The following is a 16,097-nucleotide window of genomic DNA, read 5'->3' on the forward strand; positions in this document are numbered from 1 at the left end:
CAAATAGGACACCTGAGGTGAGTGTGGAGTTTGTATGGGAGGCTTTTAAGTGCTACATGCATGGACTACTGATAAGATTCTCGAGTAAAAGGAACAGAACTAAGGATCATGAGATGAAGATGCTGAAGGAAGAGATCCAACAGCTGGAGTGTGATATGGCGTCTCCCACAGATGAGAAGAAGGCGACGCTTCTGAAGAAGTTTGAGTTGAACAAGTTGTTGATTAATCGGGTGGACACGCTCCTTTTTAGGACAAAATGCAACTATTATGAAGGAGGGGAAAAGTGTGACAGGCTGCTGGCTTAACGCCTATGGGTCCAGGAGAGGAACAGGACCATCAACGCCATCATGGGTGCATCTGGGGTGGTGACGTACAAGCCAGATGAGATTAATACAGAGTTCTGTGAATATTATGAGAAGCTGTATGCATCGGAGGTGAAGCCTGACTTGGGGACCTGAAGAAGTGCTAGGGAGAATTCTCAGAAATGTGCTAATTCCCTCTACCTTAGAGACTCCCAGCAACTTTGTTGGATTATGAGGACTTGATTTTTTAACCTGAAGAGAGTGAGACCCTTCTTTCCCACTCTCTCATGTATTTTAATGTGGTTTTGAACTCTGTGTTTCTTTTTGGTTATGGAGTCAGACAAACTCCATAGGCATCGGGCCTCATTCCGAGTCCGGTTGTAGCCGTGCCGGAAATAACGGCAGGCTGCCGCCGGACCCAAAATACCATTCCGCCTCCGTGATTGCCGGAATCACCGGGGCATTACAACCCTGGTGACCCGGTAATTCCGGAGGCAGAATTCCGTAAATCTCCATTCCCATGGAGTCCCATTGGACTCCATGGGGATGGGGACAATTGAAACACTGGCTCCTTGTACAGAGCCAGTGTTTCCATTTCTGCCTACAGGCGGGGGCGTTACTCCCGCCAGGTCAGACCTGGTGGGAGTGAGACCTCCCGCCTGCAGAACTTGGAATCAGCCCGTCCGGAAACATCGGTGGCAGCGGAATTACTGCCACTGTTGTTTCCAGACTGGCAGGGTCCTAATGAGGCCCATCATCTTTTACATTGTGTCACACAGCACCTTCAGTGTAGTGGCACAGGGAAGTCTTTTAAATTTCCCAAAGGTTTAACTACCTTCTCTTGGATAAACAAACTGTTTCCAAGAGCAGTAAAGTGAAATTTACTTTACTTACCTTTGTAACTTTCTAGACCCAGCACACACTACCTTACAATAGGGTGCTGGAGGGGTTACCTAATATCCCCTTTGTCTAGCTTCTCATGTAACCATTTTTTGATGCCCTTTCCTCACTGAATGGCTGGTGGTAGTGGTTTACTTTTTACTACCATTGTGTGTTGTTACTGCAAGCTGCGTTCATAGCCACGGTGAAGCACCCATGGGTGCCATTTGTGTCAAAATGGCCCCGGTCTTCTTTTTTCGCCATTTCTTTGTGGAAAGGCCCTTACTGAGATTTACTCTGCACGCCAAACCAAGTTTGGTCCATTTGTTCATTTTGTCTTTGGCGGGATTCACGAGTGAAGCCGTTTCTGGCTCCAGGGTGTCTGGCGGGGGCAGGAAGCGAGGGAGGTGCCCAAATCTCCCTGTGCTTAGTCTCCTATGAGACAGGAATGCACTCTTAGGTGATTGGCTAGCTGGCTGTCTGGCTGGCTGTGCGGCAAGGACAGCCACCCTGCTGGGTGACTGACACCTAGGATGGAATTAATGGGAGCAAGCTACATAAAAGGCGAGGCTTTTTGGCTTGGAAGGCAGAGTCAACCACTGGACAAAAGGAATCTAAAGAAGAACTTGTAAATGACGCCTGCTGCAACTCCTGGACCGTTGGTTTGCCCGGTGAAGCCCTGTTGCTGTGCTGAACCTCCAAATTTGTATTGACAGAGAAGCCCCTGCAAGGACGACTTCTCCCTTTGAGTTGGTGGGACCAATCAACTCCAAAGTAAGCCACCTTGACATGCTCTCGCAGCTGGTTGAATTTCCACTGCAGTTGCTGCTGGAACCGAATAGCCAGGGAGAGGAACACGAGTTTGTGTGTGTTGCTTTTAAGCTGGCCAAGGGCTCCAGGAAGATCCTCTGGACTCCTAGGCGGCAGGACTGACCGAGCCTGAGCCCCCACAACCGAGTGCGGGACCCCAGATGCAAGGAAAGCCCATCTCGACAGCCAGAAACCGGCATGGTGCTATTTGCGGTAGACGCGAGGAGCTGAAACACTGAACAGCCACTTGTTTGAAGATTGCCGGTTGCGTGTGGTCACTGTCCCATTGTAGTGCAGGAGTCCCCAGACATCCTCCCTCTTGTCCCCACAACTGAGGCCCAGAAACAGCAGGATCTACATAGCTGCACAGGAACAGAAGTCATCTAATGTACTTTTCTTCAACCTAAAGATACTGTAAAGTCTAAGAGAATTTACCTCTTGTTGTGTAGTCACTTGTCCTCATTGGAGACTTGTCTGGTTGCATGTGTACAGTTGCTGTCAGCTTCTGTACCTCACAAGCCTAATCAGCTTGTGGCCCTACTTTGATTTCTTCTATTCTACCAAGACTTTTTAAACATTGTGAAATACTTTCTACTTCCCTGCAAGAAGTGCTTCAGTTCACCTTGACTTTTGCTAACTTAAACATTGTCTGGTCTGGCTGCCTGAATGACTCTTCTCTCCTCTGCTTATGTGTTTTACCTTCCCTCGAGGAAAGGGTTAACTGACTTTGCATTGGGGGTTATTGAAAGTACTTACCTGATTGAGAATAACTGTGTGGATACTTGTTTTTATTCTGATCCCTCTTTTCTTTGGAACTCCTCCTAAGAGTATTCTAAATGCAAACAGTGATATATTAATGTCCCCAGCACCCTAGCAATTGAAGTCACCTGGGGGTGTAGGTAGTGTATGTGGGCCATCTCAAATGGGTAGTTGCTGATTTAGAAGACTAAGAGTGTGTATTTTTGAAGTGTATTTGTGTGTTGCTTTATATTGCTCCCTTCTGAAGAAGGTTTATTCTAACTGACTGTGAAATAAATTAATAATTGTTTTATCAAGAAACCTTGTGTGTAAGAGTTTACTTGAATACTTGTCACTGTGAATCTCTGTGTAACTCCCCTACAGATCACATTGACCCCTCTTGCGATAAGCCTGGCTACTCGACCACACTACCAACCTGTGTAATACATACTTATACCAAAGGTTGGGTTCCTATTGCCAGGAGGTCAGGGTTGTTGTAGTGCACCCAAAGGGTACTGCATATAATCTTGCCTAACAAGAAGTATATTGATGCAAGTGGTCTGCAGTGTCTACTGGACTCAGTGAAGACTGGCCTTGCCTCAGCTCTCACGGTGGATGAACTGAAGAGGGTGGCAGACCGGCTGAATGGGGAAATGTGTCCTGGCCCAGACGGTTTCCGGGCAGAGTTGTACAAGGTCATGCTGAGTAAGGTTTTTGAGCTGCTGTTGGAGATTTTGCAAGCGTTTATAAAGAAGGGGTCTCTTCCCCAATCAACGCGTCATGCATTCATATCATTGCTGCTGAAAAATTGCAAAACTCCTACTGCAATGTCCAGCTATAGGCCTATGAGTCTAATCAACACTGACAATAAGATACTTGAAAAGTCTCTTTCTTTTAGAATTGAAGGGAGTTTGCAGCATCTTGCAGAAAGAGAATTGATCAGGGTCTGTGAAAGGGAGGAGTCTGTCCACCAATTTGCGGAAACTGATATTAACATTATAGGATAGTAGGAGACAATCATTGGCCGTTGCTGCTCTTTCTCTTGATGCTAAAAAAGCATTTGACCGGATAGAGTGGAACTTCCTCTTTACATTACTGGAGTGCTATGCCTGTGTCTTCATCGTGCAAGAACAAGCATGTTACCATGCTTGGTTTCTACACGTGCCCCGAAAAAGATGCAATATCTTGGAGTGTGGCTGAAGAAGGACACGAGAACAATGATGGACGAGAACATGAGGCACTTGATGCTGAACATAAACTGGATCTGGCAAGGTGGTCGGAGTTGAACTTGGCTTTTTGGGAGATTGAAAGACAGTTTCTGAGCTTATTATGGGAGCAGAAACAGCTGCACCTGAAACTGTGGAAATTACAGCTGCCATGTGAATGTGGGGCTTAGGAGCTCCAGACTTTGAACTGCATCACCTAGCTTTTTCAGCGATTCATTTTATACTGTTTCTGAAGGAATTGCCTGGTGTTTGGGCACGGGCGGAATAGAGTATGAGCACACTGCTGGCCCCTGAGTCCCTTTTGACAACTTATAGTGCCACAGGCAGTGTTCATTCACGTGCAACAGACTTTCTGAGATGGGCCTGGCACGCACGTGAGGGAAGGATTGGTTAGAATCCACCATTGTCCCCTGTCACGGCTCGCTCTCTTCGCTCCCGTTCTCGCTCCCTTCGTTCCCGTCCCCGCCACTTGGGGGCATGTTCTGGGGTTTAATCCTTACTGGACATTTCCTTCGAACCCTATGCTACAGTGTTCTGATGAATTGGGAGCGTTAAAACCTTATTTTCCCAGTTACTTCCCTTCCGGATCCATTCCTGGTTTTTGGCAGCCAGCATGCTATTTAAATGAAATGACTATGTTTCCCAGAATGCCTTGGCTCACTGCTTCACCTCCTGCTTCCCAGAATGCCTGGCCCACTGCTTCATCTCCTCCCTGGCAGCCAGCATGCTACTCAAATCAAATGACTATGCTTCCCAGAATGCCTTGGCTCACTGCTTCACCTCTTGCTTCCCAGAATGCCTGGCTCACTGCTTCACCTCTTGCTTCCCAGAATGCCTGGCTCACTGCATCATCTCCTCCCTTGCAGCACAAGGCTGGGAGGAGGATAGGCAACACCTGTGGCTGCAGGTGCAGCAGGCAGCACGCCTGGGGGTGTGCTCGTTAAGCAGCTTTAAAAGCCTCAGTTTGCTTCAGTCCGGCGCTGGTCATTGTAGCAGTGTTCCTGTTGTGACTAGTCCCTGTTTCCTGTACTTGTTCTGTGCCTTGTACCTAGTTCCAGTTCCCTGTTCATAGATATTGAGCCAAGTATCTATATCCAGTTCCTTGTTCCTAGTTTCTGTGCTTTGTACCTAGTTCCAGTTCCTTGTTCATAGATATTGTGCCAAGTATCTAGTTCCAGTTCCTTGTTCCTAGTTCCATGCCTTGTACCTAGTTCCTGTTCCTAGCTTTGTGCCCAGTTACTAGTTCCTGTGTCCTGTTCCTCTGTCCTGGATTTCGGATTTATGCGCTTATTTGATTTATGCTTTCTGAATTTCCCTTTCTGTCTTCCTCTGTCTGCAGACAGCCTTTCTCTGTACTTTACTATTTGATGCAGCCCAGTTTGCCGGTGTTTTCTGTCCCTTTATGCTGTCCTGGTTACTGAAAAGCATGATGTATTACTATTTACTTTCGTAGAATTAGTTACTGCCTTTTCTCCTTGGATTGGGTGGGAAAGGTTTCCTTTTGTGATATCATTTTCCCTGCTCCTAATTCAACTTTATTGAGATTCCACTCCATGTTTTCCATTGCACTTCTGCATTCATTTTCCATTGATTATTAGGTGTGGGTTTGTTGTTGCCAGTTCCAGAGTGTTTCCCATTTAGTTTTCCTCACGATTTATTATTCCACTCCATGTTTTCCATTGCACTTCTGCATTCATTTTCCATTGATTATTAGGTGTGGGTTTGTTGTTAAAAGTTCCAGAGTGTTCCCCTTTTAGTTTTCCTCACGATTTATTATTCCACTCCATGTTTTCCATTGCACTTCTGCATTCATTTACCATTGATTATTAGGTGTGGGTTTTGTTGTTACAAGTTCCAGAGTGTTCCCCTTTTAGTTTTCCTCACGATTTATTATCACAATTCAGACTTGCCTTTTACTAGGGTTTATGTATTTTGTTATCTTTAACCCTTTGCTTTTACAGCCTTCTGGGTCCCTGTTTGATCTACAGGGTTCGTGAAATTACTGACATTCAAGTGGTCTTTCCGGTCCTCGTGAGTACTGTTTATAATTGCCTTATTCAGTATTCTACAGATTGTCAGTTCACAGAATCTGTCCTTGCTTGCCCGCTACGTGGGTTTAGCGCTGTCAGTATCTGTAAGAGCATAGTGGGTAAAGAGTTTGCCGACTTTCCTTTCAGTCATAAGGAGGTCCTAAGTGTTTACCCCACATCCCTTTTCCTATATTGGTAATACTGTTTTATCTTATTGACGTTCCTGGGTTTTACATATATACACAAGACTTGGGTATTATATACACGTTGTTAGATTCAGAGTTGTTCACAGTGCAACTGTGTGCACTTTCCCTTTTGCCATAGTATGCCTTCTTCCTTTCTTAACATCCCCTCAAACTTTGATCTGGATGAATAAAAAGCTGATGATCGACGACAGGACCATTTTTTGGCCACACTGGTTTTTAAGCGGTGTGTAGTGGTTTGGAGACCTGTTTGAGAAGAATGATTGGCTCCCTTTTGGCAGGCTTTCTAGGATGTTGAACCTTCACGACTGCTCCTATGGGGAATACAGATGATTGGGCCGGCGATTGGGAATATTGTCGTGAACGAACGAGATGCTCTTAAGGAACAGATATTGAACTTTAAAGGAAAGAGATATTTTGCTTCAGACAAGTACAATCTTTTTGATGAGCAGGAAGAAGTTGAATGAACATTTGCTCACTACATGGTCCGATGCAATTGGCGCAGACATGTTGGAGGTCAGATCAGAAAATGCATGCAGAAAAGTTGTCCCTGACCTTATTGAACCTGTAAATAATGTTTTTTTGGACGCCAACCAGTTTCAGCACCAGAGGTATGATTGATTCTGATGCCTGTTGGGGGTGTGATCATAGGTTGGGCTCATTTGAACACATGATGTTGGAATGTTGTGGAGTGTGTGTGTTCTGGAGTGAAGCCACAAGGACAATGAACAAGGTTTTGAGAACAGAGCTAGACTTTGATTTTGTGACCATTGTCCTGAGGGAGGATGAACTATAACTCAAGTGTCTGCCAGCAACAGTGGTGCCTGGTTGCTAAGGAAGGGAAGGAACACTCCCTGAAGACAAGCAGACAGCCTGAGCTAATGTGCACTGTAGGCATTCAGTAACACATTCTGCAGGGTATGATATTTTGATTTAAAAAAATAATTCTGGCCTGGGCCAGCCTGAGAATGATGGAGGGTGTGGTGTATTGGCACGGGGCGAACCCGTGGAGGCTTTCTTTGTGTTATCTGCACAGATGCAAAAAGGTTCTATGCATGTAGCATGAGTGTTGAGATTAAGCATCTGGCAGGCGCCAGTGGTTTGACCCTGCTACTATGATTTCATGTGCAAAAAATGCTGTACCATTTGGCACTGTGACTGTCAGTCACAGTCTTCTTGAGTTCTTGTTAAATGTCCTTGTTTGACAGCCAGTGAAATTTGCAATTTAAGTGGGTGGGTGAGCCTACCTTCCAACGGATCACTCATGACCAGGAAGGAAGGAGCAAACCAGCTGAGCCGCTTGCATGGTGAGGATCCTCCAGCCTCGAGGTAAGTTACTGTTAGAAACACAACACTGAATTATACCCCCTACATGTACAAAGGAATACAACTGACAAGGAAGTCCATGATGGCAGCAAGTGAATCGGGAGATGCCATGGAGAAGGCATTGAGGCCACACCATAGCCTCTTCAGGCTCAAAGGCTAATCACCTACCGAGGGTTTATTGTCTGCAGATCTCTGAATCTGATCCATAATTATATGAGGACTGGTTGAGAAAGGCACCTCATGCGCGGATAGGTAGGAGGAGGGGATGATGGCCAGGGTCCCAAATACATAAATGAAATGTGGTGCATTCATAGGGCTCGGTTTGTTCCCCTTTTGGACTTTTGGGTAGCACTGCAGGTCTAATTGTGGGCATGGTATTGACAGAGTTGGTTAAATAATGAGCTATCTTTTTTCAGTTTATTTAATAGATCAAGGTTGTACCTCAATTGTGATCAAGTGAGAAGAGGTAAGAAAGCAGTAACCATGCAGCTCCACCAACACATTGAAACCAACAACCTCCTTCAGTACTACCAAGTGGGCCTGAGATCCAGATGCAACACAGAAGTGGCTACCATCAAGGCGATCAACGATGCCCTTAAAATCCCTTATGATCGCCATGCTTTCCTCCTGGTTCTCATTGACCTCTAAGGCAGCATTTGGCACAGTATACTTTCATACACTCACCACCATTCTGCATCACCACAGCAATATCATCCTCATCTTGTTCAAATCCTACCTTGCCAACCACCAGTTCATTTAAATGGATTGCTCCAGATCAACAACTCTACCCATCGCCTGTCGGGTCCCTCAAGGATCCATCCTCTTCCCATGGTTTTCAATCTATACATGTAACAGCTCTGAGGCCTCCAGGCTCCACCAAAAGATCCACATACATCAGTAGGCTGATGACACACAGTTCTACCTCACGATAACCTCCATTAAAGACAAGACTTGTCTTGTTTTCGATGGAGGCAATGCCTGTGCACAAGGCCTTCCTCACATTGATCCAGTCCTGAACATCCAGTACTTACCTGAAGTTCAACCCCTGAAAAACCGAATTCCAAACTACACTGAACACCCTGACATCCAGACATGGCTCTTTGCTTTGAAACAACTTCAGGTTTTCTGTCCAACGCAGGTGTACGTGATTATTTTGTTGATGAAAATCACAAATTCGAAATGCCTGTCACAAAATAATCTAGTACATGACCTTCGCCCACTATTCCCCCACCCGGCACTCTTCCCACCCCCTACCCTTAAAACGTACCTCCTCTGCACGGCCATGGCTCCTTCCATGAAACGAGAATTCCGCCTCCCCATTGAAGGGTGGAACTTCCGCTGCAAGTTCAGTTTTTTTTGCATAAATCTTTATTTGTCCCCTGCTTTCCTTTATGGAAGCGGAGAACACCCACGCCAACCCCAAATTAGTTTTTATTTCATTCTTTTTGGATGTGCCGAAATCAGCATTTTCTACCATTCAATTATTTTTTTCTGTATTTTCTGCGGATCCCGTCCAATGCATGGTCCTGTCTCACGTTTATGGAGGCAATGGCCTTTTGAAGCCTCCCAGTGACTACCCCCAAATTTGTGTCCTGCATCCTGCAGCATGACCCATCAAAGACCTCCGCAACTTCAACCACATCACCCCATCCCTCATCTGCACTGGCTCCCGCTGAAAGCTGTCGCCCTGAAATCCCCAAGCTGGAGGCCTATGATCTATGATCCACCATAAGTGAGGACATGGTCAGACTTGAGCACCACCTGTGACAACACCCTCAGTCTCTGGAACCTCCACCCTGTTAACACCGGACTCGCCGCCTCACTTCTCCATTTGAGTAAGGAGCTCAATGCACACCTCTTCACGGAATGGCTTCTCCCTTACATCTAGCTCCACGCACTATCCACTCCCTACTTAACCTGAGGCAGTGATCTGCTCCTCCGTGTTTTCTCCCCAGATTGCTTATAGATCCCTTCCTGCCAAATTGCAGGCCCTCCCCCTTTGTTAGGCCCCTGCTCCCTTGTATCTCTCCTTCCCTCGCTGTGGCTTTCCCCTTTTGATTTGTTAAGTGCTCTGTTGCTTACTGAATCTAGGTCCCCACTGAATAAATATGCTAATAATTATAAACGCGGTAAACCAAGGTTTACCTCTTCTCACTTGATCAAGATTGAGGTAAAGCTTTTAGCTACTAAATTCAAAGAAATGTGATAGGATACGGAACTGAAGACAAAAATGAAGCTCATTATTTAATCAACTCTGGTCTCACATGGATGACATTATAAACCAATGTCATTTTTGTCATCATTGTGAGGAAAGTTCTATCCCTTTTCAACTATTTACCCAAAATTAACTCAACTTATAAGTTCTCCTGATTTTAAAATCAAATTGTTTTATATATTGCAAACTGGCACTGATGCACCCATGCCTTATTTCTGATCTGGACTTTGCCTGTGCTTTGCAATTCCTTTACTGAATTCACTCACTGGTTTGATTATGAACTTTGAAAATAATGGTGTTAATGTCACTATTGAAGAAAAAATGCATGAAATTCAACTTTGTTAGTCCGTGTTGTTACCTTTTATCCCATGCAACATTGGGCACTGGCCCTTGCATATTTTTCTTCGGTTTTAATGACATTCCTTTTAATCTGTATTGCTATTGTTTTCATTCTTTAACGACTTGTTAACCGAATAAAGCTTTATGAATTGTGAATAGGTCTGAAATAATAACGCCAAGGGTCACAGCAGAAAACAAATCATAGTCAAAGGGCCTCATTACGAGTCCGGCGGTAACCGAGGCAGTAAAACTGCCTGGTTACCGCCGGACTCGTATTACCATTCCGCCTCCGTGATTCCCGGAATTACCGGGGCATTACAACCCCAGTGACCCGGGAATTCCGGAGGCGGAATGGTGTAAATCCCCATTCCCATGGAGTCCGATAGGACTCCATGGGAATGGGGATCATGGAAACACCGGCACCATCTCGTGATGGTGCCGGTGTTTCCTCGTCCGCCTGCAGGCGGGCGGTGTTAAACCCACCAGGTCAGACCTGGCGGGTTTGATGCCTCCGCCTGCAGGAGGTGTGATCACCCGGTATGGAAACAACAGTGGCGGCAGGTTTACCGCCACCGTTGTTTCCATACCGGGTCAGTTGTAATGAGGCCCAAAGTCTCCAAATGAGGACCACTTGAAGTTGGCAGAATAAGCCATGCTGAATACATCTCTGAAAAAAGATGTGCACTGCACCAGTAAAAAAATGTGTTGACACCACTCTCAATAAAAGTTAACTTTATTTTCTAACCCTCCCCCTGCCACAATAACAAGACGTATTGAGCACGTGCTCCAAGATGATAAGATGCACCCACGTTGTAATCAATGATGGTTCTCCAGAGCAATATTGCAGCCAATAGAACTCTCATGGGGCCCTCCTTTGTCAAAACGACCCCAAAAAAAAAGTGTGCGGTTTAGAATTGCCCCACGTACATTTTCTCACCCACCGCCGAATCGCATCCTTATTCATGGTGAGGAACAGCAGCGCCACACAGGTGCGAATCCTGATCCCACGCTTAGAAACCACTTGCTGCGAATTCCGATCCCACGCTTAGAAACCACTTGCTGATATTCAGCGCGTTATAAATGAACAATTTTAAATGATGTAATCTGCTCTTAAACAGGTGAAGTAGACGTCATATGTGTCTTGCCTTGACGGTGTCTTCATATTATTGGGTCCTATTAATGGTTTCGCTTGTTGTACAATGCTTTGTTGCTTCCCAGTTAAGTGCACGCACACATACGTTCAACCTCTGCACTGTGGACATGAATATTCCTTGCTTAATGACATCTGCACACCAACAGTTCTTTACAAACGCACCCTTACCAATGCAGGAGAGTTTAGACTGTGGTTAACATTAAGAGTGCAAATGTAATATTGTACATGATGTTTTCAGATTTCCTTTATCAATAGAAAACCGCACCTGTGTTTCAGTAATGCCCGAGCACTGTATCACTTCCTGGCACTAGTTAACTCGCAGGCTGGGCATTTTCACAGGGCCCAGGCAATGCTATGCAGAGGGAGCGCGGTAGCGCACACAAATATTCACCCAATTGGTCACCAATATTTTACTGAAAACGGCAAGGATCAAAACACCTACTCCTGATCTAAAAATGCTTGGTTACATTTTTTCACATTTCCCAAATGCATTTTCGGTGACTTATCTTCATAATCGTGTGTGTGTTCCTTCGTTTTGACTACAGTGCAGCCTTGTTACCTTCTTCAAGTTGTATATTATAGAGGAGTCTGCATTCTCCTTGATGAACTCTGTAATAGTGGTGGAAATGGAAAGAAATCGGTGGGGAATCGCACAAGGGCCGGGTTGGGGGGCAGAGTTTGGGGGGGTGGTGGCCGAGGAGGCTGGGTTAAGGGGCGAAGCTGGCAGTTGACCTCCTATCAAAGGAAATGTCCAAAATAATAGTTTAAAATGGCACTATTTCTTTTATGCTGCTTCTTTTCTAAACTATATATCAATTCCACTTTAAACCACTTCCATGGCATTGGTGATGAATTACTTCACTATGCGGATAATAGTTTTGACCAGTGTTGCTGGATAAATTTTCTTTAAAATGCACAATTTCCATCCCATTTTATTTAAAAAAAACTCCCACTTGAGTACTATTCATACAGGGTGATTTCTGTTCGCCACAAGCAACGTTTTCTTTTAATTGAACCACACCCAGCACAGCTCCTGCGGCTCCCATCTGAAAGCAGTTGGGTCCTGCATTGTGTGTGATGTTAATAGGGTATTTATTCATGCAATGTTTGTCAGATACATATATCCGACAAACATTGGATAAATAAATAAATAATCTGGGTCCATGTATCCGACAAACATTGTATAAATAAATAAATAAACCGGGTCGTGGCTGAGGACTGTAACTTCTTCTTGTGACCTCTTCCATGGGGTCACCAGAGGAAGTTACAGTTTACTCGCTGGTGCTTTTTTTTTTATCCCCAGCGCACAGCAGAGTTTTGGGGCAGCTGACTCTTCACATCTGGTGCCGGATCTCGTATCCGGCGAGAGCTTGCCCAATGACCAGCGCTGCACTGTAAGGAAATTAAAAGGTTCTGCGACCAAATAGAGGAACCAGGCTGAAGGCTGAGTGCCTTTATGAGGTCATGGATCTCCAAGGTGACTTCTAATATCCTTTTTACATACAGTAGCGGATATTGTAATCCTTATAAAATATAGACATAGATTGTCATCCCCTTTAATGCCTGACTTCTTGTGTATTCTAATGTACGCAATATGAAGATTCTAATGATTTGCAGAATATAGTTTAAGCAGTTGCATAAAATGCATCAAAAATTGTTTTAATGTTGCACTTTATAATAAAAGAATAGCATGCAGATTCTTGCTCCCATATGTTAAACTCCAGGAGTTGTTTATCAGTTACTGGCTGTAAAGTGTCATAGAAAGCTAGCTTACAAGACAGGAATTGAAAAGGTTCGTCAAAGGCTTGAAATAGGTGCTGCAGTGGCAGCTGGAATTCTGCTCTGTCCTGGCTCAAGAAGCTGGCATTGTGACATCACAACTGTAGCATAATAACTGATGACAGAGCAGTTGTGATGTCATTTTCTTATAACAGGCGCGTAGTGATGTCACAACTATTTATTTATTTATTTAACTTTTTATAATGCACCAAATGCCCTTAGGACTCAGAGCGTAACATAACCAAACAACACAAACAATACAAAACACAATAACAAAACAGCTGACGCAGCGAGAAAACATTACAATTCAGCCAATAAAACGGTATTCCTACTTCATTAATCATAATAAATTGGGAGTTACAAAACATCCACTACCAAATTCACAACTGATGAAGTTTTAGGAAAATCATTACAAATGGATAAAAACAGTGGGAGGTTACTACTGCCACACGTATACAGTCCCCGCTGTCCTGGGTGCATCACTGGTCAATTTTTATCCTGCTACCATGAAATAAGAACATTATTGACAAGCTTTTATACTGGTATTGCAGGCTGCATGCACTGTAAATGTATTATTGTCCCTGACACTTACGGGCCGATTCATGGAACAAATGCGCACCGAAAAGCTTGGCGCAAGCTGGCGCAAGCGTGAAAAAGCAAGCGCACGCGCACGCATGTGATTCATGGAAGGGCCTGCGCGTGTTTACTGCGGGATGTGAGCCAAATCCGAGTGTGGAGCGCACGGGTGCACACATCACAGCAACATACCAAACGCTGTGCGCGACGCGCACATCAAAAGTGCACAACGTCGGCGGACACACCAAAAAGGGGGCGGGACATGGGGTGTAACACACGAATGGGGAACAACGCGTGAAAAAGAAGGCGTAACTGGGGAAGTACTGTAGGGAAATACACGGAACACCCACACGCACACGAACAACACGTATTCATGGAATCGAATAAGGGAAACCCGCGCACGCTAAAAGACGTGCACAGGCGTCAACACATCTGCCACACGAAGGCAGGCAGAAGCGTCCCCACGCGCAGTATAAAAGTGCGCGCAAACAACAAACACGTATATACAGCTTCGATGAATGCCCCATTTGTCGCAGCACTGATCGTGGGACACCGCAGGAGGAGGAGAATAGCCAGGTCCCACATTTTTTTTGCCCCGGACCAGCCTTTTTGGGATGCCTGGCGACCAGGTCTATGGCAGGTATAGGTTTCCACCTCGTATCATCCTAGACCTGGTCAGGGAGTGGGAAGATGACCTTACATCCCCCACCCTGTAATCCCAAGCATTGAGCCCCTTGAAAAAGGTGCTCAATGTCCTGCATTTTTTGGCAACTGGGTCATTTCAGCGGACAACTGCCATAGTGGGGGGTGTGGGATGTTTTTACCCATGCATACAAGCCCTATAATAAAACTGTGCAGTACTGGCATGGAAAACATCATGATGGCCAGAACTCCCCAGAGAGTGCACAGGGAAAACATGAAGAATAGGCTGCCACCCATTTTTGCCTATGTTGTGAGCACAGGAGGGCACTGCCTAAAACCACAATTGGGCTACACACACAGTAGCCTGAAACCATTGGGAATGGCAATGCTGATTGCCAAAAGCAACCCAGAACTGTGGGGAATTCATTTTCTTAATCCCAAAAATGGTTGCATTACCAGTACTCACCACTATCAGAAAGCCGGCGTTTTAAAACCACCAGACTTTTGTGTAAAACTGAACAAATGAAACAAAACCAGGCCAAGCAAAGACTTGCTAAGAGGTGGAAGAATGTAAAACTATATTCTGAAACGACTTGAAGGAAGTAATTATTTAATGTATAGGTACAAATTGTCAGTTTGATTTGGATGTAGAAAACTGGGAACAAAAAGTGACATTTAGCTGAAACCTGGCTTAATGAAACTGGATTCTGCCTGACAACTACCCCCGACAGGAGAAACCTGTTCAGCCACTCTTCCCAGGCCTAGCTGCATCCTGCTGCCCCTTGCCAAAAGGAGTTGTCACCTCTCTGATTAGATTAGGGGTGGAGCACCTGGGAACTGGAAAGAACAGAACAATGCAACTTCCTTGACTCAGGCAAATGTTATATTGGGGGCGTCGTAAAATAGCTTCCTCTTGGGAGAAACTGAGGGGCAGCTGTGCCTCTGTGAACAAGCTGGCTTGGGGGAAGTGGATAAACCAGTTATTCCACCCTGTGATGTGGGAAGCCACACCCCTTTTTGACCAGGGCATAATTTTAAAACGATAGATAACTCATAGTGCGGACTTGTCAGAATTATATAAGTAATATCATTATTTTTGTGATTTTTCTGTGAACATTTTGAGAGGCGTTAGGACCCGGTGGTGTATTCTGGGGGATTGTTAGCGGAAAATAGGGTCTCACTCCAAATGTCTGCATGTTAAAAATCTGACACTTCATCAATTAATGTCCATACTCCTTGCGCACATGTGTGTAATTTTGGGTAAATGTCCGATATTGCAAAACCAGTTAAAAAGCGCAAAATGTTGTCATTTTTGAATGCAAGCCCCCAGGAAGATCAGAGGCGGACAAGCATGGACCATAAGGAATATATAATGTGCACATGTAATTTCAACAAATTGTATATCTGGGAAAGATGTATTTGAATCAAATATAGATTTGTGGGCAAACTGACCAGGGCAGGATCCTCTGACCCATAAACAGACCTCATCATGATGACAATCCATTTCCTTCCCCCAATCATGGGAGAGGAGAGAATTGGGCCAATGACAAGTAGAGAGGGGCAGGCTTAGCTAGGCCCAGGCACACACCCATTTTCAAAACACATAAAAAGAGACTGCTGGGACAGGTAGAGACATTCAATTCCATTTGCTGCGGAGCATGCTGACCGACGACTTCACATCCAGAGATCCAGACTTCAAATCCATCAATCTCCAAAGACCAGAACTTTATTTCAGAGCTTAAAGCAAGGGCCTAAACCCACAAACTGAGAACTCCTCTCAGCAGGCCTCAGCAACCTTAAAATCATTTGAAAACTATTCCACAGCCGGGCGAGCTGTTTGAATTCTTTTGCCAAGAACAATTGCCAGAGACCAGACCAG

The sequence above is a fragment of the Ambystoma mexicanum genome, chromosome 4q (assembly GCF_040938575.1).
Source record: "Ambystoma mexicanum isolate Mex_15411 chromosome 4q, UKY_AmexF1_1, whole genome shotgun sequence".
NCBI lineage: Eukaryota > Metazoa > Chordata > Amphibia > Caudata > Ambystomatidae > Ambystoma > Ambystoma mexicanum.